Source organism: Podarcis liolepis (genome assembly GCF_965112155.1).
Source record: "Podarcis liolepis genome assembly, chromosome: 4".
Lineage (NCBI taxonomy): Eukaryota > Metazoa > Chordata > Lepidosauria > Squamata > Lacertidae > Podarcis > Podarcis liolepis.
The window spans coordinates 65,053,706-65,080,377 of NC_139558.1; the positions used below are offsets into that span (position 1 = coordinate 65,053,706).

The 26,672-nt window shown below is 41.4% G+C and overlaps 1 long non-coding RNA gene across 1 annotated transcript in view; it reads right to left on the reverse strand.

Annotated features, from left to right (window-relative positions):
• Positions 1–3,590: 3,590 nt before the first annotated feature.
• The window catches only part of LOC310704795, a 247,641-nt gene continuing 224,559 nt past the window's right edge, over positions 3,591–26,672 (reverse strand). Inside the window, exon 5 of the long non-coding RNA XR_014525006.1 lies at positions 3,591–3,717. This is a non-coding gene — a long non-coding RNA (uncharacterized lncRNA). The remainder of the gene's footprint in view (positions 3,718–26,672) is intronic.

A 26,672-nucleotide genomic window follows, 5' to 3' on the forward strand; every position in this document is an offset into this window, starting at 1 on the left:
CTGCGTGGAGCGTACATTAACCAAATATAGCTGTTTCATCTTGTGCAGAAAAGTGGAGTATAATGCAAATTGTTAATAAATAATAATGCATATTACACATGCAGAAGGTTTTAGGCACCACCAGGTAAATGGACTTCAGCTTGTAAGGCTACGGAAGACCACTGCCTAAAACCATGGAGTCACGTGTAGAGCTTCCTTGGAATCTTCTGCCAAGGCTGAGTCATCAGCAACTGCTTTAAACACAAGGGCCATATTCCAGGTGGCTCATTGGGCAGCCTCCAAATATTACAGCAGTGTTGGTTCCAGGTTTGAGCTGCCCCCTGCCATGAATGGCACCTTCTGGTAGCTTCTTGCTACCTACATTGGTGGATAGATCCTGCCCCCTAGCAAGTTAATGTAGTGGTTAGGGCTTTTTTTCAGCCCAAACTTGCCACAACTCAGTTCTGGCACCTCTTAGGTGGGCACCATTGCCATTCTAAGAGAGGATGGTGTTCATGGTGAGTTCTGGCACCTCTTTTCCTAGCAAAAAAAGCACTGGTGGTGGTGGTAGCAGTGCTGCAACCTGCACTCACCATTTCAATTTCCAAGTCAATGCTACATTGTGCCGACTATGGGTAATCAAAGTGACCAGTGGCTCCCAGACTGGCCACTGGTGTGGGAGGGTGATAAAGGTCCAGCATCAGCATCAGTGTGTTTGCTGAAGCCCTGCCAGCTGCCCAAAAGACAAGAAGGGGCTGAGGTCAACCTTGCAGCTCAAGCAGCTCTTTGGACCACCAGCAAGTTTTCTTAGGTCCACATGCTCTCTTCCACTTTCATATATCTTGTTCCCTGACAAAGGAGCTTCCAGCTGACAGAGGAAGAACATTTGTGCCCTAAGCATATGGGATGAAAAAAAATAAACCAGTTTTGGAGGCCGTCTGGATGACAGTGATATTCAAGCATTAAAATACAATCAGGGAGAAAAGATGGAGAACAACACATATAGCAGTTTTTCTCCCTTGCCGCTATAAGAAGGAAAACTTTCCTATTAATCCACCAGTGTTCTCATTCCCCTGCTCCCCCGCAGCATGCACTTTCTTTCTGTGAGAAAGAGAAAAACTGCACATATTGTGCCTCACGACACGCACCACTGCTTTCCATTTTCACTTCCATAAATGCGTCAAGTTTCAAAAGTCGGCTGTGTCTATAAGCATTTAGGCACTGAAAATGTTAAAATCCTTATTAGATGACTCAAGCTTTGTATTCCAGGCAAGACTGGTGCATTGACGTTAAGTTGTTTGAATCTTAAATTGCATCACTAGGTAGGCATTGATAGGCATTTTTTTGATCACACAACTACTTCTGCCATGCACCAGTGGAATAGGCAGAATGAGCAAAACACATAGATTATATCCTGATGTTTCCCCCCTACAGTATTTGTATGTCTGTGTGTATTAGTCACTAAATATATTATTTTAATGATTCATCGCATTCTACCAGGATCCAGAGCCTATAGATATATAGGCATGCTCATATGTATATCAAACATTGGCTGGCTTCCTGTATCTATAAAAAGCATTAGCATTGCACAGAAATACCTGGAAGTATTCTTATGAGAGTGTTCAAATATATTCATTATTTGTGAGCTTGAAAACCTTGATTTTGCATTTGGACAAGTGGATATGCTTCTAGCAATTGGGCTGAGCTGCTTGAACCCAAATGGATGAAAATAAATTTTAAGGGCACTTCTTCAATAATTGTACCTTTGCCTTTAAAATGTGCTATTGTGAGGCAAATTAAGGCCCTTGTTGAGATAGCTACTCAACAGCACAAATGAATGCATGTCCCACTGGCTACAACGTAACTGTTACAAAAGCCCGGCGCCTGTCCTCTCTCACTAGCAGAGATGCCAAGCAGTGGCCAGAGCGCATTGGGTCACAGACATACATACAGGGTCTGTGCCCCTTCAGAGAACAGAAGACACAGCGGAGGCTGTCGTGCTTTAAGAAATAGGGCTTATTTGCCTATTTACACCTTCCATCTTCATGGAGGGGGTCCAGATCCTACAGCATGGCCCAGAACATTGCAGGCCATCCTTCCTTCACTCTTGCCAAGACGGATCTCCCCTTTCCTTTGTCTTTTTTCTTTTCAAACACTTGTCTCCTTGATCCTTGCCCATCCTGGCTAATAAAAGTGAGCCGGGAAGGGCTGGGTGATAGGCTCTGCAAGGTGGTGAATGCTTCCTTCTGTGAGGGAGTCTTCTCAGCCCCGCTGAAAAAGGAGATCATTAAACTGCTTCTTAATCATTAAACTGCTTCTTCATCTTTGGACCCTTAGTTGTTAAGCCGCTCTGGGAATTGTAGCTCTCTGTGGAAGATGGGTAGCAAAATATGCTGCCAGCATCATTTCCCAAGGGAGGAGAGTCCTGACAAGTCCCCTTCTGTCTTCATTATCAACTTATACTACTCTGCCCACACACCCCTTTTCCCCTCTCCATCTGTTGAGAGAAAGAAAATATAGTAGAGGGTCCTTCAAACTTTCTTGCCCAATGATCAAAAACACTCAATGTGATTTCTGAGGAATTGAAAAGAGCACTCAAGGGTCTCATTGATATTAGGGGGGAGGCCAGGTTGTTCCCCCCTCCTGTGTGTCATACACAAGGCAGCCAATGGATTTCTAAACCCTGATCATTAGAACATTCAAATAACACACATTAGATTTCTGATTAGCTGCTATCACAGTTGCAGCCCAGCTAGAAGTCATCACATCTCTAGGTTATGGCTAAATGGTTTGCTTTGAAATAAAAGTATTGAAATCAAAAGAATTTCATCCTGTGATGGAAATCTTGATCTAATAAGTGAGAAAAGAACAGGATGTAAAGATGTTTTAATCTCTTTACAGTCCTGTAATAAATCAACTTGTTGGAGCTTTTAATAGAGGCAAGAACCCTCAAACTTGATACACTCATTTAATTAGGTGCCAGCAGCTGAAAAGTTAACACTAATTTCCTTTATTCTTCATTCTGTTCTTCTTCCTTGCCTTTGCAGATAAAGGAAATGATATCTCCAGTCATTGCCCATGGACAGAAAAGAGGCTTACTGCAATCTCTTTTCAAGGCTAAGGCTTTAAAATGCACACGTATACTTAAATTCACTAGAGTTTCTTCTGTAGTTGCTTAAACTTTCCATCTGAAAATGCATGTTATGGCAGGGATGTCTTAATAGACACTGTACAAAGCAACCACTCTTGAAACTGTGGAGATGAATGGATCCAAGGCTGAAAAAAGGGATGGTGGGAAATTATTATATTCCACTGCAATAAAAAGGTAATGGCACAGTGTGAGCTGAAACTATTTAGCTCCACCCAGATGCTGGGATAACCTGGACTGTGGAATCTGGAATGGATTGCACTTGTAGAATGTACATACATGGGTTCCTCCATTATATTGAAGGGTCAATGACATCCCACTGGCTATTCTTTGGCCTTGCTTTGCTTACTCTGAAGCCTCTGGCATGCTGAGCTGCCACTTGCCACTCAGTCAACACATTAAAGACCTCCAGATGATGGAACTGTGTGTAGCACAGCAGTTAGAGATGTCCCAAGCTGAGCCAGTGTGGTGTAGTGGTTAAGAGCGGTAGTCACGTAATCTGGGTAACCGGGTTCGCGTCTCCGCTCCTCCACATGCAGCTGCTGGGTGACCTTGGGCCAGTCACACTTCTTTGAAGTCTCTCAGCCCCACTCACCTCACAGAGTGTTTGTTGTGGGGGAGGAAGGGAAAGGAGATTGTTAGCCGCTTTGAGACTCCTGAAGGGGAGTGAAAGGCGGGATATCAAATCCAAACTCTTCTTCTTCTTCTTCTGCTACACACATTCCTCGAGGATGACTGTAAATCAATTGTATTATTTACATGCTGCAGGCCCCAGGTTCCATTCCCAGTATAGAAAATGTAGAGATCTATGCCTGTCAGTGTAGAAAATACTAAGCTATATCAACCAGTATGAAATAGCTTCCTGTTCCCCCTTTTCCATTTCAAGAATGAGTCTGATTCATCACATGTCCCATTTGATCCAGGCAAGGAAGTTGTCCAGCAAGATGTCTGCACCAGCTTTGAACAGGGCTGATGGCCCCACATCTTCTCAGAGCTGCTCAGGGTCTGAATGCACATGGGGGTTGATTTCTTTCTCCTGGGTTGGCATGATAGATGGGCAGTCCTAGGCTGCTAGTTGGACTCTTCTGTTGCTGGGCATGTGTTTTGACCTGGACCTCTTGTCTAGGTTTAGATAATATAATCTTTGATGAAACAGAAGTATGAATGGAATTTCACACACATCTGAGTAGTGACTCTGTTACTTGGGGATATTAGTGGCATCCAGTGAGATTTGACAAATAACAGCCTAATTAAATGAAGGCAGGAAGCTGGGAAAATGAGGTCTGCATTGGAATGTGCCCAATTACAAGTACAATAGTTGGACGAGACATTGCTACATCTCTCTGTGTTTAGGTAGAAAGCAGAACTGAAAACCTGAATGGATTTAAGAGCTTATCGATTCTATATTAAAACACTCACCCCTGACTTAATTGTAGGGCTGACAAACCCAAAAGATTCTGTGACTCAGAATTGTGCTTCTTCCCTGTGCTAAAATTGACTAAAATATATGTGCAGAAAAATGCCTTTTCCTTTCACTTTGTTACAGATAATTAGCCTTTCAAGGAAACTACTAACAAGCAGAAAGAAACAAAGGGTTTTGGGGATGACAGGGCTCACTTAAAATCTGTGTCCAACCAGACGTTCCATAGTACTGATGGGGCTCATACTAGTGCATTTCTGAAGCCTCCTGGCTATTCCATTTCTCAATATTTGTTTTTAATTGATCTATTAAGGACAGTATTTAGCTCTGGGCCATCTGCCAAAGGTACAGTATCCTGATTTGGCCAGCAGAACTGGATTCTTGGAGGCTTGAGTCACATCTGAATTCCAGATCCATCTGGAAGCAACAGAAGATTCTGGGATTTGCTCTCAAAGATTTGTGGAAGGGGAAAAAGTTTACTTCAGTTAGACAAATGCCAAAGCTCACTAGCAGAGAGCTTCATGCTCCGGCACCAGGGGGCAGAGAGCAGGTGGGGGTGGGGCTGGCACGCATCCCAGGGGTGGGGTGCACCACCCACAGGGGCAGGGCACGCATTCTGGGCGTGAGGCATGCTGCCTGCAGAGGCGTGGCGTGCGTCCTGGGGGTGTGGCGTGCCGCCCGCAGGGGCATGACATGAATCCTGGGGCGGGGCATGCCACCTGCAGGGACGTGGCACCCATCATGGGCAGGGGGGCAGCCAAGATGGCACCCCACTGGGATCGCACTGCCAGGGGCAGTGAGCTCCCCCCGCACTCCTCTTCCTCCGCCAGTGAATCCATGCCCTTCCCCTGATAGTATGGAGTAAGTGCATTACTTATTCTTAGAAAAACATGCTGACCAGGCCCTTTAAAGTTCTCCAAATAAAACGTGACAGGAAGAAAATCCTCTGTTAAGTGCTGAAATCCATATATTATTGAAATTAAGGGAAAGCAGGCCTGTTCTTAACCTCAATCAACAGTACTGCCTTGGAATTTTCAAGCAAGCAGATGTCTGTGTGCAGAGCCAACAAAACAATAGAGTGAAATCAGCAGCTCATGCACTTATGTAGCAAACATTAAAGTTGTAATCCTAAACATTCTTATTGGGGAATAAGCCAGTGGCGGAGACCAGTGGCGGACTTTGGTCTTTAAAATTTCAGTGGCAAGCCCAACATTCGGTGACTTTTACCTCTTGCCTTCCATTCTACTCAAACCAGTGTGTTATAATTGTGAAGCCCTGCAGCAGCTCTTGTGTTGGTGCCCAGTGTGGCAGAACCAGTTGCACCACCCTAACTCCTCTTCTGGGGAGACTGAACTTAACTCTGAGTAGGATTTCTCTGCTAAATCACAGAAATAGCTGGGAATGCACTGAGTTGCCTCTCTGAAAGTGGAGAAAGGACTGAAATCCTATGCGGTTACAGGATTCCACTGCACCACATATAGAGAACTGCATATAGAGGTTATACATATAAAGAAGTCAAAAGATATTTGGATTTTTTAAAAATCCAACATGAAGACAGCAAAGTGCAACATAATATAGATGCATGCACCTATAACTGTTCTCTCTGTGTGTTGCTATTTGGTTGGAGTGAAGAAATCACAACTCCCTTGCTTGGAGCCAAGCCTTGTTAGCAAGATTAGCATACTGTTGCTGTTTCCCATTCCAGTGGCCCCAGCTGGTTCTGAAGCCATTTTGGCAGGGGCACAAAACAATTACTATGAAATCCTTACTAGCCAGACATTTGCTACACTTGTGTGATCACCTCTTCCAGGGGGCACTGATTACTTACAAAAGAACCGGGGGTGATCATATAGGTGCTTTTTAAGAAGCCATGCTTCCTTACACCAGGTATGTGGGTTGTCAGGCATACCCAGGATTTCATTCCCTCTTAATTCCTATGGTGAAACAATGTCTCAGATTGAGTTACCAAAAAGCAAAGTGATAGTGAAGCAGACAGAGCACAAGCCTGACATTAGACTGCAGGGACATTCATAAGAATATCTGACCACCGTTCACTCTTGTTTGCACAGTCAGGTTGGCAAGGGAAGGAGGACAAGGAGGAACACCCTCCCTCTTCCAAAGAACTTTGAAGGGCCGGGATGGTGGTTCTAATCCATGTTAGTGGTTGTGATAACATTTTAAGGTAATGAATCCAGAATTAAAGAAACAGATTTTCATAAAGTCAAAATAAAACCGTTTTCAATACATTGGGAGGGGGGAGTCAAAAACAGGTACAGGTTGTTTTTGCATGGTATGGATAAACAGGATATGAAAGGGAAAGGACATATTTGATTTTATATTCTCATAAAATCTTACTATAGCAGATTAAAAGCATACCGCATTCCAGTCACTAATAAAACCACCAAGAGTTAATCCAGAAACATAGGAAGCTGCCTTATACTGAGTCAGACCATTGGCCTATGTACTGTCTACTCTGACTGGCAGCTGGTCTGCAGTGTACAGTGGTGCCCCGCAAGACGGATGCCTCGCAAGACGGAAAACCCGCTAGACGAAAGGGTTTTCCGTTTTTGAGCTGCTTCGCAAGACGATTTTCCCTATGGGCTTGCTTTGCAAGACAAAAACGTCTTGCGAGTGTTCCAATTTTTTTTCGCTCCCCCCCCTTTTCTAATCTGCTAATCCGCTAAGCCTTTAATAACCGCTAAGCCTTTAATAGCCGCTAAACCGCTAATAGCGCTAATCCGCTAAGCCGCTAATAGGGTTGCTTCGCAAGACGAAAAAACCGCTAGACAAAGAGACTCGCGGAACGGATTAATTTCGTCTTGCGAGGCACCACTGTACCAGGAAGGTGTTTTCCCCAGTGCTATTGGAGAGATGAGGAATTGATGTTCTGCATGCAAGGCAGATGTTCTGCCACTCAGCTATTGGTTGGTTGACATCTGTATGTCTTGGGAGAAACAATGGAGGAGTGCACCTTTGAGGGTGAGATCAAGCTTTGGAACACTGCAGTGCCTGCTGTGGCTGTAGAGACCGATGCAGGAGAAATATGTTTTGTTGCAGCTGGGGCAGATGAAGACATTTGGTTGTGCTGTTGCAGATGCACCATGGCGTTTCTTCTCTCTGTGCTTCTCCCAGCGGTTATTCTCCTCTGGTCACTGCCAGGGATACATGACTTGACTGCCTGCCTCCAAGCACTGTGGTTGTCTGCAAGGGATTCCCACATGGCAAGTTTGATGTTGCCAGCCTTCATGTCCCGTTTGCGGACATCTTTGTAACGCAGAGCTGGTCTGCCAATGGGCCTGGTGCTTGAAGGCTGGACTTGCTGCAGGCTTGGGCAAAACAGTTGATGAGTCTCTGTAGAGCTTCCTTGAAGTGTGCTGTCAAGGCTGCATCATCTACAAACAACATCTCTTGGCTAAGGACCCACCACACTTTTGTCTTGATGTAGAGATGTGACAGGTTGAAACATGGGTAGGCAAACTAAGGCCCGGAGGCCAGATCCAGCCCAATCGCCTTCTAAATCTGGCCAGCGGATGGTCCGGGAATCAACGTGTTTTAACATGAGTAGAATGTGCCCTTTTATTTAAAATGCATCTCTGGGTTATTTGGGGGGCCTGCCTGGTGTTTTTACATGAGTAGAATGTGTGTTTTTATTTAAAATGCATCTCTGGGTTATTTGTGGGGCCTGCCTGGTGTTTTCACATGAGTAGAATGTGTCCTTTTATTTAAAATGCATCTCTGGGTTATTTGTGGGGCCTGCCTGGTGTTTTTACATGAGTAGAATGTGTGTTTTTATTTAAAATGCATCTCTGGGTTATTTGTGGGGCCTGCCTGGTGTTTTTACATGAGTAGAATGTGTGTTTTTATTTAGAATGCCTCTCTGCGTTATTTGTGGGGCATAGGAATTCATTTGTTTTTTATTATTATTTTCAAAATATAGTCTGGCCCCCCACAAGGTCTGAGGGACAGTGCTGCTGAAAAAGTTTGCTGACCCCTGGGTTGAACAGACCCCCATTGCTCCATTTATGATTCTTACAAATATCCCGTTTCTGTTACTTATCTGAGATTGCAAAAATTGTATGTGTGTTGTGTGCATGTCTTTTTTCACTTCAGCAAGTCACAAAGTTGTGTGTAGGCATTCATTAGAGAATCCACATGCTGCACCACTATTAAAAGTCAATATCTGTGATGATTTCATAAACCTACTGCTGAACAATGTGCCATAAATTAAGAATTAAAAATCTTAATGAGCTGCAATCATTACTGCCCAATGCACAGCATGCTTTTTCCTACAATACATAAGAAGGCATTTTTCTCTGGGAAAGGGGCAAAAATAGCCAGACAATCTAATTCTCCACAACCATATTTTTCAGGTGCTTCACATCTAATATAGTAACAGATTCATTTACTTCCCAAAAATAGTAGTAATTGGCTAATTTGGCATACTTAATTAATAAGTGCTTTTACATTGGATTTCACAAACAATGTTTCCTGTTTTATTGTCAATTTGGTCTACATTTTCTACTAACAGCACATGGCTCAGTATGTACATTTTTCTGTTGAGCTGTTGGTTCAGGATTATTATTTTTTAAGTAATCATGTTAATAGCATAGATTCAGGGGCCACCAACAGAACTGTTAACTGAATCCAAGCTTCCCAAGCTAGAATCCTAACAATGTGTTGGATCCACAGGTTTGCTTCCTCAGTCAGAAGGAGTTTTTCTTTATTGGATCCAAAGCCTTGCAGATCTGACCAATTCCCTAGCAATTCCCTGAATTCCTATTAAAACAATGACACGGGATAGAACCAGCACAGGCCCATAAAATGGGACAAAAGTAGCCACATCACCAGCAAATCCTTTTAGAAACAGGGGTAACACAAGTCAGTAGTGGTAAAGCATATACTTTGAATGGAAAAGATATCATGTTCAATGCCTGGCATCTCTGGGTAGGGTTGTAAAGACTCTGGGGAACAGTTAGTGTATCCTGAGCTAGATGGACCCAGATTCTGACTTGGTATTAAACAGCATCCTGGGAAACAGAGGCAAATAGTTGAGGCTGCTGTGGTGGGATCAGAGGTCATGCCTCTCACCTATGCAATGACATAGTGTTGTCCCTTTGCACTGGGACCAAGTTTACATATTCCTTGACCAGTGTGGTGACTGTGGTCCCCCAGCTATTTGAGTTAACCTTTAAGATGGGCATTACATACTTATACTCACTCTCAGCCCTACTTAAACATTACTTATTTCAAAGTAACCTGTGAATGGCATTAAATTAGGCCTCAAATTTAGCATGAAGCACCTTATAATGTTGGGCAAGTGGAATTTCAGAACTGAAAGGCAGGGAATGCAATAGGTGGCATGGCCAACCAAATGTCTGCAGCTCTTCTGCATTGTTCACCTAACAGGGAATCTGTTTCAGAAGGTGAAGGATTTTGGTCCAATGTCCCATCATTTCTGAAGAAGTGCATCTGGCTGCAGGAGAGGGAAGGAAGGAACAGTGAGACCCACTCCATTGGTTTGGATAGGAAACCATATGCCATTAGCAGCATCTTTACCTCAACCATCAATTATCATATTTTTCTGTGTATAAGACGCCCCCATGTATAAGACGCCCTGGATTTTGGGGGACTCCAAATTAAGAAAACACCCCTCAACACTACCCGTGTATAAGGCGAGCCCCAATTTTAAAACTTCTTTTTTTGTGTGTAAAAAAACCTCTAATCTTATAAACGGTAAAATACGGTAACCATTAGCCATTCCACCAGGCCACAGAAAGTATGCAAATAGGAAAAAAATGGAACCTGAAAAAATGGCCAGCCCTTGAAACAGCTTCTTGGTATTTTAATAACTATTCAAATATTTGTGTTCCAATAAACATTTTTTTCTATAAGTTATTGTCAAAATTTAAGATAAAATAAAACACCCAGCACCCTTTATATTCATCAAGCAGAGAAACTTGGTAGTCTATCTTAACTTGGTTTAAGATACACAGAGTCGGTTTGCCAAATGATAAAAGGAATCATAAAGAATTGGGGGGGGGGGCAACAGATCGTTAGGAAACAAAGTAACTTTTCCCTGTATGCCTTTTCACTTTAAGCATTCCAAATCATAGATATGCTGTGATAATCTCTAATGCCTTTGGGAAATTTCTTCAATAGAAAGTTCATTAGCTGGGATTGTGAGTAAAGACAGATGTTTGTTTGTTCATCATACGGCAGCTGTCACGAAGGAAATATTCAATTTCTAGTTAGCTTGGAGAAGTTGAATGTATCCTCCATGGAAAAAGATCACATTTATTCACTTCTTTCATGAGAATGATAACGAACTCCCCCAAAATATATACTATAATAGAAACTTGTAATATTTTCTCCTTTGACAGAATAGAAGCAGAGTAACACAGTAAGCTTACTTCACAATTGCTACACACCCAAGGAGCTTTAACAGTGGATGCAAGTAAGCACAGGACTCCACCAAGAAACTGTATTGGGAGCAGTGCTATTTAACTCAGGCTATGTATGCATTCTCCTGCCAACCTAGCAGTTCAAAAGCACATAGTGCAAGTAGAAAAATAGGTACCGCTCTGGTGGGAAGGTAAACGGCGTTTCCGTGTGCTGCTCTGGTTTGCCCAGAAGCTGTACGCTGGCTCCTTTGGCCAGTAAAGCGAAATGAGCGCCACAACCCTAGAGTTGTCTGCAACTGGACCTAACGGTCAGGGGTCCCTTTACTTTTATGTATGCGTTACCATTTATTCTGGCTGCATCATGCTCCCATGACTGCTGTTTGACACTAAGTACACAGGATGCCAGCCACAATCCATCTGTGTCCTGTAGCTTCTTGAGAAATACCGCTGTTTGATTCATTTTCATTCAAACCAGCTTCCCTCCAATCTGAATTTCCAAGCTTAAGCTGAGGTGTGTACAGTTCAGTTAGCTGTTGCACATGTGCAGATGACAACTACTTTGAATAGGAGGGGGAGGTTGCAGGCATGAGGAAACAAATCAGGTAATGTGCATCAAGTGAAGACACTTCCCTCTTGTTTCTGTTGTGTATAGCAACTGCAAATGTGACTTAAAATGCCGGGGGGAGGGGAATGACCACACCACATTTTAAACCACTAAATACCCTTATTTATAAATGGTTTTAAATTGGTGACCAACTTTGCAGATGGCCACACAAAGCTCCAAAGCAAACCATGAAGAACTAAAGATGATATCTCTAAAAATGGGTGAACAAATTACAAGATCAAGATGAAAGACAGGAGTCAAAGTTAGCTGCCTGTTATTGCCAATCAAATGTTTAATGAGAACTCCAGTTCAATGTGCCACATAGATGAAAAAAAGTATTGATAGTACAACTTTACACATGCCACTGATTTCATTTCTCGCAAGTAATACACATGTATGACACGGCCACAAATAGGATTTTGTATACAGTTCTGTTTATTCATACTTAAAAGGGTGTAGGAAAGAGAACTAATATGTTCGTAGGGATTGGAGAACATCTTTGTAACAAAGTATTGGTGACTTGTACTGTATAGGGGGGAAGTTGAATAGGATCATGATAAAGGCTCAAAACTGAGTGGTATGGGCAGAATTGACTGGGGAAATGCCCAGTCTCTCGCTTTCACACACAAACACATACATAGTTGTCAGATCACTCAATGATATTGATTGGAAGTGGATTTAGGATAGATGAAAGTAAGTATAATACAACACAACTAGCACAGAATAGTATTAACAACCTCAAGATACTGCTGCTTGTTTGTTTATTTTTTTGGTAAGCCGCTCAGAGAAAGCTTACTGATAAACAGCCATATCAGTCTAATAAATAATAGTTTAGATGGCTTTTCAAAACAATTTCTACTAATTTTGCCATGATAACTAAATAGGAAATCATGCTTGAAAGCAGTGTAGTTCTGTGAGATAGTTCAGACAAACAGCAAGGCTGTTGGCTGTGTGCCCTGCTTGAGGGTTCTCTCAATGTATCTGTCTGGCCAGCATTGGAGAAACAGGATGCTGCATTAAGCTTTTGTCTGATCCACCAGAGCTCTTTAGTGGAACAAGGGCACTGTCATTTCACTGCTGCTACCACCCCTGGGAAGAAGGTTCTTGGAGAGGTTCATCTGGACTGTGGCATGGCAGCAAAGGGGAGGGCAGCCTCCTTTCCCCTATGTTCCATGCTCCATATCTATGGGAAACTAAATATTCCCTTGGTTGAAAGTAAAGCAACAGCAACAGACACCATAATTCTTACTTGTGTGTGTTTGTCAAGTCTAGTTGACATTAAGAACTGAAGTGACTCAATGGAGCTGGCCAGGGTGCTGAAAAAGATACATGCTTTTTATTAATAATATTTCAGTTAAATTAAATAAAGTGGAAAAACTAATGAAACAGAAACAAACATTTGCAAAAAAAAATGCAAAAAATTACAAAAATAAGAGAGAAAAACACTATCATCTATCTAATCTATCTATCATCTATCCATCTATCTATTTATTTGATTTAAATTCCACGGTTCATCATAAGATCTCAGGGCAGTTCACAGAGTGAAACACTATAATTCTATACATACTTCTCTAACATAATAATGATATTCTTAGAACTGAAGAACCCCATAAACACTTCATAAACAAACAAAAATATTTTTAAAAGATACATGCTTAAGAATTTGGATTATTAGTGCTTGAATTTTTTTGTTAGATTAGGTTATCTTAAAAGTTGGTGAACCAAGTGAAAGCTGGTGGTTTATATAGGTATACCACAAAGACTGCTTTTCCTTTAAATGGGCATAGACAGATTTTAACAATGAGCAGTAGTTGTGTCATTTACTCAAATAATTAAATTCATTAGGGCTGTGTTATATTATTTCAATTAGCAGGAATTTTCAATGCATCAGCTATTACCAACAAAACAAGAGAACATCAGTTAATTAAGGTATTTCTTCTAATAGGATGGATGCTTGAACAGCTCATTTTAAAAGGTTCAGGGCCTTATTTCATAGATCACATTCCAGGCTATGGAGAAGGTAGTGTGGATGCCCTTTCTTATTTGCATTCGAATGAAGCTGCACTTTCCACATCCTAGATTCTCCCTTGTGTTCTAAAGCATCACAAAGCTCTATTCTTCCTCATTCCCCATTACCTGATCTTCCAATTCCATCACCCTTTCCATTTTTAAATCTGTATGCTCTGTTTCCTCACACACCACACTTTCACACCAACTCAAATGCATTTCAGGCAATTTTCCTAATTTGCTATCTAGGCTTAGAATAGTATTTCTCTGTAGCTACTGGAGCATCCCCTGGTGGTTTCACAAGATTATTATGGTTTTATTTGGGAAATGTCACTTGGGAAAAATTATAGGTTCAAAATTTCATCCTCAACCATCTGGATTAAATAGTTTTGATCAGGTAACAAATGCCTTAATTGCCTAAATTAAACTTTCAGTTGCTTGGGGTACATCATGGAGCAGAGCAACTGTTTGTCTGACTCACATGGTTTATTTCAGTGGGCTTAGACATGCCGAAGCCTACATAGCTTCAGGCTGTCAAAGTAATATTAAAAGGCATGATAAGGATTTCTTCGTGCTTTCATTTTAACCAATTTTATGGTCTGTGAGATGGGGCATCTGCCTGCTGTTCTTTGCTCCTTGGAGGTCTCATATCTTCCCACGGAGGAATCTGGGATTTGTGGAGGCATCTGGATTTTAAGTCAGTGCAGTCAGTGTCCTGGTAGTAGCAGCCTATAGAGAGACTAATACTGGAGAAAGGTGTTTCGTTTCTGAAGTAAAATATAAACAGACCCCGCTTTGAAACAGCCATCCTCAGACTCAGATTCTACTTGGTTGGGCCCTGATAGCTTATACGCAAAGTGTGGGCAGAAATCCAGGTTCAAAAGCTCTGAGGCAGGCATCCCCAACCTTCAGCTCTCCAGATGTTTTGGACTACAGTTCCCATCATCCCTGACCACTGGTCCTGTTAGCTAGAGATCATGGAAGTTGTAGGCCAAAACATCTGGAGGGCTGCAGGTTGGGGATGCCTGCTCTGAGGCATCAGCCGGCCCCTACAGCCCACCAATCAGGTTATCATGGGGTAAGATCTCAATAACTGGCAGAAAGCAGGTCTTTGGCACTGTGTATGAAAGGGAAGTTGTGTTGAATTATCTCTTGGATGGCTGAAGATATGAACCTGCTGGCAAAAGCCCAAGAACAAATAGCAAGGGTATCTTCCCACCAAGTGTCGTTGGTGAGGACATCTAAGCAAGTCTTCTCTAGATGAACTCAAAAGTACTTGGAAGAACCCATGATCACCCTAGTTAAGAGTGGTGTGTGAGAGAAGAGCTAAATCTGTTTACTGACTGGTTTGCCTACTTGCAGGATTATCCCCAAGATCCCTTCACCTTCATCCAGGTTCTGATACTAAGCCTGACTGGGAGAAAAGTGTGTGTGTGTGTGTGTGTGTACTTTGAAGAGACTAACATCCCCACCAGATTTTCTCTTAAAAATCAGAACTCCCATCACTTTATATGTGATTGGGGCAGTGATATTATCCAGATTGGCCCTTTGGGGGGGGGGGAAAGCAGTCTGGAGTCCAATTTTGTCATGTAAAGGGATTTTTGGGTCACAGAGAAGTTAAGGAATAGAAATCCTTGAGGCAGGGTGACTGAAGGAAGGATACAGAGCAGGCAATGGACTGATATATAGGAACCTGTGAGAAATGCAGGTGAAGAAGGGGCGGCTTGAGTCAAAGAGCAGCACAGAGAGTGAATCAGAAGAGTAATCAGAGAAGATCTAAAGAAATTTCATAGTGTTTAAGGTACAATTTTCTCTCTTCCTCACAGAGGGTCCAGGTTAATTCATTTCACAGCTTGCAAGCAATTAAGGTTCTACAGACAACTGCCCATATGGTAATATGTGATTTTCAAGTGGCTTGATGTGCCAGCTAAGTAGCAGTGCTGTATTTGAGCACTGGTTTGGTTTTCTAAGTATATAATTGCAGCTATTGAATTGTTGAAAAGAAGTACTGAGGTAATCATAGAAATTCAGTTGATCCTCAAGATGTATACTAAGGCTCCTTGAATTAAAAATAAACCAACCAGTTGTATTGTTTATTTACAAAATGTGTAAATTACTATACAATGCTTTATAATAATAAAAAAACCCAACAGAACTGATTAGAACTTTCTAAGGAAAGTTGCATAAAAACTGAAGCTTCCAGTGAGAGGAGGGATAGTTAGCTCTTTTCTGTGTTGTTTAGTGCCTCACCTAACAAAGGAACCTGGGAGAATAAATAGTCTGTCTATCTCAACATATATGCTGAGGAGGCAGGGTCCTGCCTATCTCAAAGTGTGCTGCTAGGTGACATGAGAGGAAAGAAAACTCATGCCTGGTATGTTAATGTATAGGAGACTACTTCATACACAATCAGTTCTGACAGTAATTTTGGACATTCAGCGAACATGCACAGGGATGGAGAGAACAACTATATGCATATAGAACTCTATGCAACCAGGAGTCATGTTTTTTAGGGTTCCTGGTTACATATAAGGAACCATATGCATCTAGGTTTTGTGTTGGGTGGGTCGCAAAGCTAGCATGAACGCCTTCATTGGTGTCCCTTGGAAGCAGTTCTCCAGCTTCAAATATATATATACTAGAGTAAAGTGGGCATAAAAATCATGTATTAGTGAAAAATACATTTGAAAGCTCATTAGATTGGGGGGGAATTCTTTGGAAAAAATGTGTATAATAGGCAAATATAAATACAAAAGTGTGTATATTAGGAGAAATTCATGGTAAAATACTTACGGATTTTTATGAGACCTTTTAAAAAATAAATCACAAATTGATGTGGAAATGTGAGGAACTGAACTTAAGATGGGAAAAATTATACATTGAGAGAAACCAAAATCTACATATTCACCCACCCTGGCGTATCATAAGATATCCAGTCTGAGTGGCAAAATATGCTTCCAGCCCAGCTGAGTCCATCACCTGAACATCTGATCATAGTACAGTTGGCCATCCCTACTCTACTTAAAAAGGTTCAGCTTGGTTGATGGGATATTATTGTTCTAATGAGCCAAAGGTGACTTGCAAGGTGGTAATGTTCAAGCGAAATATTTATGTTATTGATTTAGGGTACATTTTTGATGCAATCTTTAATCCTTTTTCTTGTTGAAGCTGTAGTTTGATATATCACTACAGGGAAACATAGTAACTGAATATAAGCATTCCTTCCCTGCCTTTCCCTTCCAATGAAAATGTCTGCCAAGGTAGCAAAAAGCATGAGCCAAGACAAAGAAATCTCTCATCGTACATCCTGACTGCTCTTGTCATTGTGTTGCTTCCTCGACATTTGCCCTGATTTCTCCTTCCTTCAATTTTCTGCACAGTTGCACAGAAAACAAGATAGGTTGGTGTCCCTCTTTTCTTCACCCATGCATAAACTTCAGAAATAATATCCTTGCAGCTCCAGAAGTGGCTTGTTAGTCTGTCTTCTCCCTCCCCCATACCATCTCTTGATAGCAGCACAGAACTAGTGCTATGTTATCTGCACTAAGAAGGGTTATTTTTAGGCATTCTCAAGGATTCCATTTGAAGCAAGTTTAATTGACCGATTTTCCCGGTTAAAATCAGTAATTTAAGGAATGAGGTTTTTCTATCAGAGTCAAGCAGGTCCGATTGCGTGGCAATGCAGCTTGTCATCATCACCTTGAAGAATGATCTACAATCCATTTTATAGTGGTGCCGTGTATGTATAACACTGACATTTACTGTTTCACGCTTGCAAAAGTTTTAGTTTATTTTTTACATTTAAAAAGTCTCTAGTGCTCCTGGCAGATACTATTTGAAAAACAGCACTGCACACTGAAGTAGTCAATTTAACCAAAGAACGACCACCAGGTGAGTTATCCTACTTGTTTCAAGCATCCTCCCAAAATTAGGGAACAAGTAATTTGAGACACACCACCCTAAGGATGGGAAGACAATGAATGATTTCCCATTCCCCCTAACCAATATCTTAACCTAGTTTGGGGACTGCATAGATTGAGATCTCAGGTCTACAGATGTGCCCTGATCCAGATACACTTACATACAAAACTGTAGACACAGAGAGAGACAATTGTTAGAGATACATATTTGGCTAGGATTGTGTGTCCTCACACCATGTAGTACAAATGAGAGGACACCCTGGATGCCTCATGCCCTAATTTCCATTGCAACACAAATGCACATTAAGATACAGTCTCTAGAGAGAGTTCCCAGTCTAATAATGGGTTCAGCATATAGAAATTGCCTCCATGCATATATTTCCTTTGCTGAATCAGAAGGTTGCACCATTTGTTTTGCGCCATTTAGCCAAATGTACATTATTTTAACCTTAACTATTTACTATAGTAAAGTAAAGGTAAGGTAAAGGACCCCTGGATGTATGTCCAGTCAAAGGTGACTATGGGGTTGCGGCACTCATCTCACTTGCAGGCCAAGGGAGCCAGCATTTGTCCACAGACAGCTTTCCAGGTCATGTGGCCAGCATGACTAAACCGCTTCTGGCACAACGGAACAACATGATGGAAACCAGAGCACCTGGAAACACTGTTTACCTTCCTACCGCAGTGGTACCTATTTATCTACTCGCACTGGCGTGCTTTTGAACTGCCAGGTTGGCAGAAGCTAGGAAAGAGCAACAGGAGCTCACCCCATTTTGCAGATTCAAACCACCAGCCTTCCGATCAGCAAGCCCAAGAGGCTCCATGGTTTAGGCCACCGCACCACAATACAGGTGCGTTACAGGTTGATTTTTTTCTGTCTGATATGCAGCACTTCTATCTTGCAATTATATATATACCAGTTTCTTTTTGGTACAGCATCAATAACAGATGCACATGCATATGCTATGCATCAGCTCTGTTCAGTGAAGACTAGAAATATTGGCTCACTCCATAAATCAGTCCTATTTATTCATTTATTACATTTGTACCCATCTTGTTGCTTGTACCCAGAGAAACACAGACTTACAAATGTTTCATAAGAATGTAAGAAGAGCTCTGCTGAATTGGACCAAAGCGCCATCTAGCTTGGCATTCTGTTCTGAAACAGGCTGACCACAGGCTAACTAGATGCCTTCACAGGAGGTCTCTGATCCAGGTTTCAGCAATAAATTTGTTCCTCATATCTTTGTGCCATTCCCCAAGTCAGCCTTTTCTATCAGCCACCCTACCCTAAGCTATTAACCCTCATGTTTAAGCTCTGCGCTATTTTTACTGGAAGTCTACCTGCATTAAAAAGTCAATTTTTCTTTCATTCCTTTCAGATATTATTTAAGACAGCTTTCATTGGACTAATCACCTTAAGCCTACCAAATGACTCCCAAGATTAAAGTGTAGATGAGAAAAATGCTGTCTAGAAAGGGTGCTTATTGGTTGCAAGCTAAATTTGTGCAGCGAGGCTAGACCAGTTTCCAGAGTTCTTGTAAATTCTGTCTCAGTTTGAATTATTTACAGCCTGTGGGTTTATATTCAGAGATGCTCCATAAAATGCCATTCAGATCCAAGTCTGTCATAATTACAGTGAGACTACTTTCCCCCCATTCTATTTGAAACCATTTTGCATGGGGGGGGGTCCCATCCTCTCCCCACTCCCACTGCAATCCACATGGCCTACACTTTCTGAATGATGATTGAATTCCAGAGACACAAAGTCGAAAAGCCTGTGTAATATCAATGCATTGCTTATTCATGTATTTTATGCAAATGTACATTCACCTTCAGTTTCAAGCAGCACTTCAGGGGCATAGTACCATTATGGGATGTGTGCTGCCATTTTTTAAAGGCACATAATGGTTTCAAAGTTGCAAATCAATGCACCAAAGCTATAAATATAAGCCAGGGTAGCCAGCATGGTTGGCTTAAAATAAACATCCCCAACCTGCGGCCCTCCAGATGTTTTGCCCTACAACTCCCATGATCCCTAGCTAACAGGACCAGTGGTCACGGATGATGTGAATTGTAGTCCAAAACATCTGGAGGGCCGAAGGTTGGGTATGCCTGGCTTAAAATTTCCATCATCCATGGTGGCTGAGGGAGTCCAAGAACTAACGGGCCAGAGGTTCCCCATGCATGGTGTCAATCATACTAAATAAAACAGTGGCCTGATTCAGTATATGACAACTTCATGCATTTGTAGTTTCCTGTGTCATCTAGTCTAGTTTAGCAAATATGGCAGCTCCAAATGGTCTGAACTACAACTGCAATGGCATCTGTAGGCACCCTATTCACTAAACAACCTTATTAAGGTGGAATCCTGGGGAACTTAATCCAGTGTAGGATTGCTCTGAAAACAATGTAAATTGCATCTGCAAATGCAATGGCCTCACATCATCAGCAGGTTGCAGTGCTTCTGGTTCATGCAGCCATTCCATTTTTCAATTCTCAGTAGCACTGTAAGTTCTGTTGGGGAAAAGGGAAGGAGAGCTGTGGTCTCAGTCACACATACCTCTCTCTTTCACCCCTTCTCCTGATTAGAAACAAATATTCTTTCAGCAGTGCATCTCCAGGAGTTAGCATCTCTACCCTTGCATTCAAAAGAATCAGGCTCAAACAAATGCAGTTTAACGGAAAAGGAGAGTTAACAAAGAAGTCATAAAATCACACCCTGAGGCAATTATCTGAATTTATTTATCTGTGACTCGGACCTCCTGGTCCCAGAAACCCATGACAAAGAAAACCATAGAATAATACAAACGTAGAGTTGGAAGGGACCATGGGGGCCACCTATCCCAATCCCCTGCAATGCGGGAATCTTTCTTGTCTAGTCATGCAGCTTGAACCCACAACCTGGGATTAAGAGTTAATGCTCTACTGATTGAGCTATCCCATTTACTTGAATCTTGTAAGACAGGTATTCTACCACTGGTAACAAAAGAGGCCACCACAAGAGAGGCACTGCCACATAACGCCATGCACCTAGGAGACTTTTAAAACGAATATGAAGAGTTCTTGAATATACAGTATGCATATATACTCTGTTATCTTTATGATATCACTGTTACATTGTAATCAGTGGAATTTGTGCTCTACCAACTGCACTATGGTTATGCACAAAGGACTACAGCAACCAATGAGCCACTAATACTAATCTGCACTGGCCACAATGGTCATATGTGCTAGAATACAGCAGGGCATCAGCTGTGCTGTGCGGACCCCACTCATCACTTGCCGCCCATTGTTCATGGCTGGTAAACACACAGGTCATCCTGATCCTTCACCAGCACTGCTTGGAAAAGTCTCTCTCAATTGCATGGGAGGCAGCTGCTGCTTTTGAGATACTTGAAGTTGCAAAACGCTTCATGTTGCTGAAAATTAATAAACACAGACCTGCCTGAAGAAGCATACTCCAAATTAAGATAGCATTATATTTAATCCACCTCCATTTTCCTACCAAAGTTCAAGAGACAGCCAAGAACAGCATGTTTCTTTTATCCAGGAAACATCTCAGGGAAACACAATATGCCTTTCTTAATAATGCCCTTTCACAAGCTCATTCCCCACCCCACCCCACCCCTTATATTTTAATTCTTTTCTCAAGGGCCATGCACAGATGCACACCCACTGCAGAGAGGGTGATTGGAGGGACCTCACAGTGAGTTCTCCTGGGCTTCTTTCATCCAAGCACAATGGCTGTTGAAGCACAAATTCAACACACACCACAATTCTGAAATACCAGCTGATGGAAATGCCTTTCCCCCCCCCCATGGGTTCCCCCCCCTTTCAATTGAAATTTGGTGGAAAGTGTTCCTTCCCCTCCTCACCATGACTAATGAAGACATGCAGCCGCTTCTCCATGAGATCACTGAACTCTAATGAGAATTTTCCTTTGAATCCATGTGCCATCCTTTCTCACACAAAACTCAATGGACTGCACTTATTTCTGGTGCAAAATGCATACTAAGACTTGGAATGGTGGTGGTGACCTTCTTATTCTTGGGTCTATGTAGCATTTTGGTACCTCACTATAGCCGATAATCAACCTTTGCATAATAGTTAATCTATTGTCATTCCGCTGAAATGCATTACTAAGACATTCTCAGCAGCAGGGCCCAAGGCCTGCAAATTGTTACACATTTTAATTAACTGAGGAAGGGTTTGGTAATAATGCTGTTGATTTTTTTTAAAAGTTCCTTGATTAACTAGTCATTTTAATGATTATTTTGTATGGTTGGATGATCGTTTGTTTGTTTGTGTCACAAGACTTATACACCATTTGATTTTAATAAAACCACAAAGCAATTTACAGAAAGAATTAAACAAAATTATCAATAAAAACAGTTAAAAGCAACCATTTAAAACAGTTTTTAAATTAATTAAAATAAGTGATAAACTAAAAACCAGATTAGAACTCCTGGCAACATTCTACAATCTACAAAAATGTTTTTAGCAGGCACCAAAAAGAGCACAGTGGCTGCTTGTGGCAGTGGCTGCTTGATGTTAATAGGAAGGGAGTTCCAAAGCATGTGCAACTCAAAAATATACATTTCTTACAAATGTGGAAAAGGTATTATGTGGCACCTGTTACAGTGCCGGTTCTGCAGATCAGAGCTGTTGAGTGGGCATAAATGGAATATGGCAGTCCTGCAAGTAAATTGGTCCCGACCTGTTAAACACTTTATATACTACTAGTTAACACCTTTGTTGTACTTACGTATAGAATCACAGAATCATACAATTGTAGAGTTAGAAGGGGCCACAAGGATCATCTAGTCCAACCCCCTACAATGCAAGGATATTTTGCTTGAACCCATTATCCTGAGATTAAGAGCCTCATGCTCTACTGACTGAGCTATCCACATAAATACTGATATGAGTTGGCGGTGTATAAATAAATAAGAAGGTGGCATGTGGTGGATTCAGATCAGTGCCCCACAAAATGCCTCAGTGTTTTTGTTCCCAACTTGCCTGGGTAGTAATCCTATTTTTTTTTAAAAAAAAAATAAAGCCTTGGACTTTGTAATAAAGTCTTGAACTATGAATTCTTCAGCTGCAAATGAGGGGCTGATATTAAAGCTGGTTTTAATGTTACATGGTAGATGCTCACACAACAGGATGGGGTACCTTCAAGCATGTTTATGAGACTATTGGGAGACATAAAAATCTGCAATGCAATGAAATGAACACCTAGAAATATTGATTAAGCTTGTATTAGTGAGTGGGGGGAAGGCACTGCTGTGTTGCTGAAATGAAGCAATGATCCTTTTCCTCCACTCTCTTTTCTTGTTTTTAACAGGAATTATACTGCTAGAGTCTAAAGGCAGACTCATTTCCTCTGTCATGGGTCATTTGTACTGCATATCTTTCTTGTAACATGACATATGGGCCAATTGACAACCTGCTATAATGCTGATGGAGGATGTTGTAAAACGAGGGAACAGAAAGTAACAACCATTGAATTCTTTATGGCATGTTCCTCTTTCAGAGGTGGGGCAAGGGCTGGGAAAGAAACAGAGACAGCAAAGGGAGGAATTATCACAACATCTCAGGTCAAATGGAAGTCTTTGTGCTCATGGAATGTAATAAGTAATAAGTAATAAGTAATAAGTAATAAGTATTATTATTATTATTATTATTATTATTATTATTATTATTATTATTATTATTATTATTATTATTATTATTTCTACCCCAGCCACTCTGGGAGGCTTTTAACAAAAGATTAAAAAAACATTAAAACATCAGTCATTAAAAACTTCGCTAAACAGGGTTGCCTTCAGATGTCTTCTAAATATCAGACAGTTGTTGTTCTCTTTGACATCTGATGGGACGGCATTCCACAGGGAGGGTGCTACTACCAAGAAGGCCCTCTGCCTGGTTCCCTGTAAGTTCACTTCTCGCAGTGAGGGAACTGCCAGAAGGTCCTCTGTACTTTAATTCTGGCCCACACAAATACAGGAGAATGAAGTTGGACTCATAGACTGCAGTTGTGGAATTCTTGACTGCACTCCATAGGTCTCTCAAGACAGACAGATGCCAACAACAACAGGTGGGAATATATCTCTTTTTTCTTTAGTGCCATCAAAAAGCTACCACATCCAAGTTAAAAGTTGTAGTCCTGCGCATTCCCAGTTGTGCTTGTTTTCTCCTTTCAGTGAACTTTGTTTTGTAGGTGAGGATCAATAAATGCTTTCTCCACTTTCAGTGGGGATACCTCACTCTGCCACCTTGTTGTATTGTGGTGACCAGACCTTAGATGGTTTGGCTAAGTCTACAGAAGCTTCTGACCAGATCTTCCTTCCAATAAGTGTCTGGCAACCTTATTACCACTAGTAATGATGAAAGCTTTGGTTTCTTACAGCTTCCCTGGAAATAATCACTGTTTTAATCCCCAGTCAGATTATGGTCCAGGTAGCAAATCCTAAAATTGGCATCATACTGAAAGATTTTGTCTTGAGGCAGAGGCAGGATCCCTCTAGTATTGGCAACATTCTTCCCACAGCTTTTTTGAGCTTCCTCTGAAATACTCCAAGGAATAAGATATCCCCACTTCTGTAGGTAAAAAGTATAATCGTTCAACAAGCTGCCAGGGAATTTCTAGAACTTCTAATATGGGCTTTCAAATCAGATTTCAAACTGACAACAGCCATCATTATCCTGCCAAGGCAGGACTAGCATCATCGAACCTGAATGTCCTGTCACATGTTGTGACTTGTTCTTATAGCCTGAGTGGCTGGTACTTCTGTGCCCAGAGGATGGATGGATGCTTGCTTGCACACCTGTTCTCCTGCACATCATAGGAGGTAGAAAATCTTGACAGCTGATTTGGCTCACATGCAGCTTTTGTTACCTGTCACCTGTTGATATCCCTCTGAGTAGGATTAGCATTTTCTGACTGGTGTTAAGAACAGGTGAGACACATGATGCAGTCAACTGTCAGAATTCCCTGCCCCCTGCCTGACGAAAGCAGAAGGAGCAAAATAGAGAGACCTGTGTGGTATTCAAGAACTTTCAAAATGTGCTATTTCTGATTCCTGTGGGGAAAGCATGGCAAGGAACAAAACCTGCTAAGGTTTGTAGCCATTAATTGGAATTTGTTCTCTTGCCAATGTGATTAAAAGCACATACACATCAAACATTAAGCAACCAAAATCATAGAGAAATGACAACAAAGAGGAAGAGGGTGCAATAGTATTTCAATTGCCTCTGCCTCATCTATCTGTTATGTAAGTTCAAGTGTAACAATTATGGAAGAGAGATCAGCAGCACTGAATATTAGCATTTAATTTACATATATGCCATTCTCATGAAATTCACATCAGTAGATTGTTCAAATGAATATTCAGGTTAAATCATAATAAAAGTCTCAATAACACTGAATTTTCAGTTCATGGTGTTCACAAACAAAAAGTCTGTTGTAATTCCAGTGTTCATTGTGAACAGGCTTTCCATTTACAGCTTTATTTTTAAAACAAGTTTCTTGCTTTATGATATTTCTAAACAAAAATTTAAAGTCAAATTAAAGATTATTAGGAATCAAAATGGTTTACAACCTACATTAAAACATCAAATAAAACAATCCAGAATAAAATATTACAGAAGAAAGTCAAATATAAAGATGTGTCTGCTTCAACAGCATTGCCCAAAGGGGGCAGCTACACATTTCTGAACTTGATCAACCAGATCTGAATACAACTCAGCAATTCACCATAAAGAAATATGGCAGCCTGTTACAACGCTATGGCTTTAGATTGCTTTCTGTGTCACTCACAGTAACTCGCTCATATAGAAAAACAGAAGCAGGTCACACACAATGACTGAATGGCTGAAAGGACTATCTGTTTCCACTGCTGCTGTTTAATACAGTACAGAACACCACCAGTTTTGATCTTGGTACCCAAATGGTCCGGTCTACAGACTTCCCTTCTTGCTCATTAATTCTGTCGGAATTTGACAAATCTGGTTTTCTCAATTTTCACCTTGTCCGGAGTTGCTTTGGAAATGTTGGCAACAATGTTCTTCCTCTTCTGCTGTCAGCTATCCTTTCAGAAAACATAGATATGTCCTGCCCTTTTGCCCTTCTTCACTTTTACATCTAGCCTTGCACTTTGATTGTCAGCTAGCTATCTGTGCCTGGAATTAAGGGCATCTGCTCCAAAAGCATTTTAGCAGACATCACTAGGCATGCCCAGAAGCCTTAAAAGTCCAAACAGCAAGCTGTAAATCCAGACAGGGATGGTTATTCTGATACTACAGGCACACTTCTCCACCCTCACTCCCACAAAATGCAGCTTGTCGCAGCCAGTAGTGAGATTTTAAATAAGACTGTTCTCCGAACTTAAACTGCCATAGTGTCACCCACAATGGCTCCAATGGGGTTCTCCTTACAGGATCTATCAGCTATACCATCAGGAAAGCAAACAAAAATCTGCAAATGACATTGTTTACTTGCTGCCTCAGAAAATTAGGCACTACATAATTGGCAATTAAAAGCTAAATAAAGTTCTTGGGAGACGGATTTAATTAACTTTGTGATATGATTTAATGGCACACAGTAAAGTCAACTAGCTGCATTGACAAATTATTGATGCGCAGCCGGTTTAAGCTATATACAATCGCTGTATAAATGACCAGCAAAACACTTAAAAAGAAAAGAAAGGTCAGCCCATGTTGAACAAACCTGGTTCTGTGCAGGCTGTACAAAGCCACCCAGCCGAGTCTCAATCAGCTTTTCAGGTGGATGTAATCCATTTCCAAAAGTTATTCTGGACTCGGCTGTGCATGTAGTGAATGACCAGCTCACTCAGCTCTTAGCAAGTCATCACAGGCCGACTAAGAAGCATGGCTGCCTAGGCTTAAGCTATTATGAGAATGGTCTGGACCTTTTGGCATTACTTCTGCCAACTGGAGAACTACTTAGATGACAGGTAACCACTATGCACAGAGTAGGTCTAGCTTTCCATATGCATTCTGATGCATACACAAATATCACGAATTAGGTCCAGACAATGTTAATTGCACTAGGTTCCCACTGAACCCAGTCAAGCTTTCACTTCAAAAGGCATGTCTAATTTGTCTCATTGATTTCATTGGGGCCTAAGTTCAACTAATTTAGTGTGAATCCTCATTTCAGTGGTCG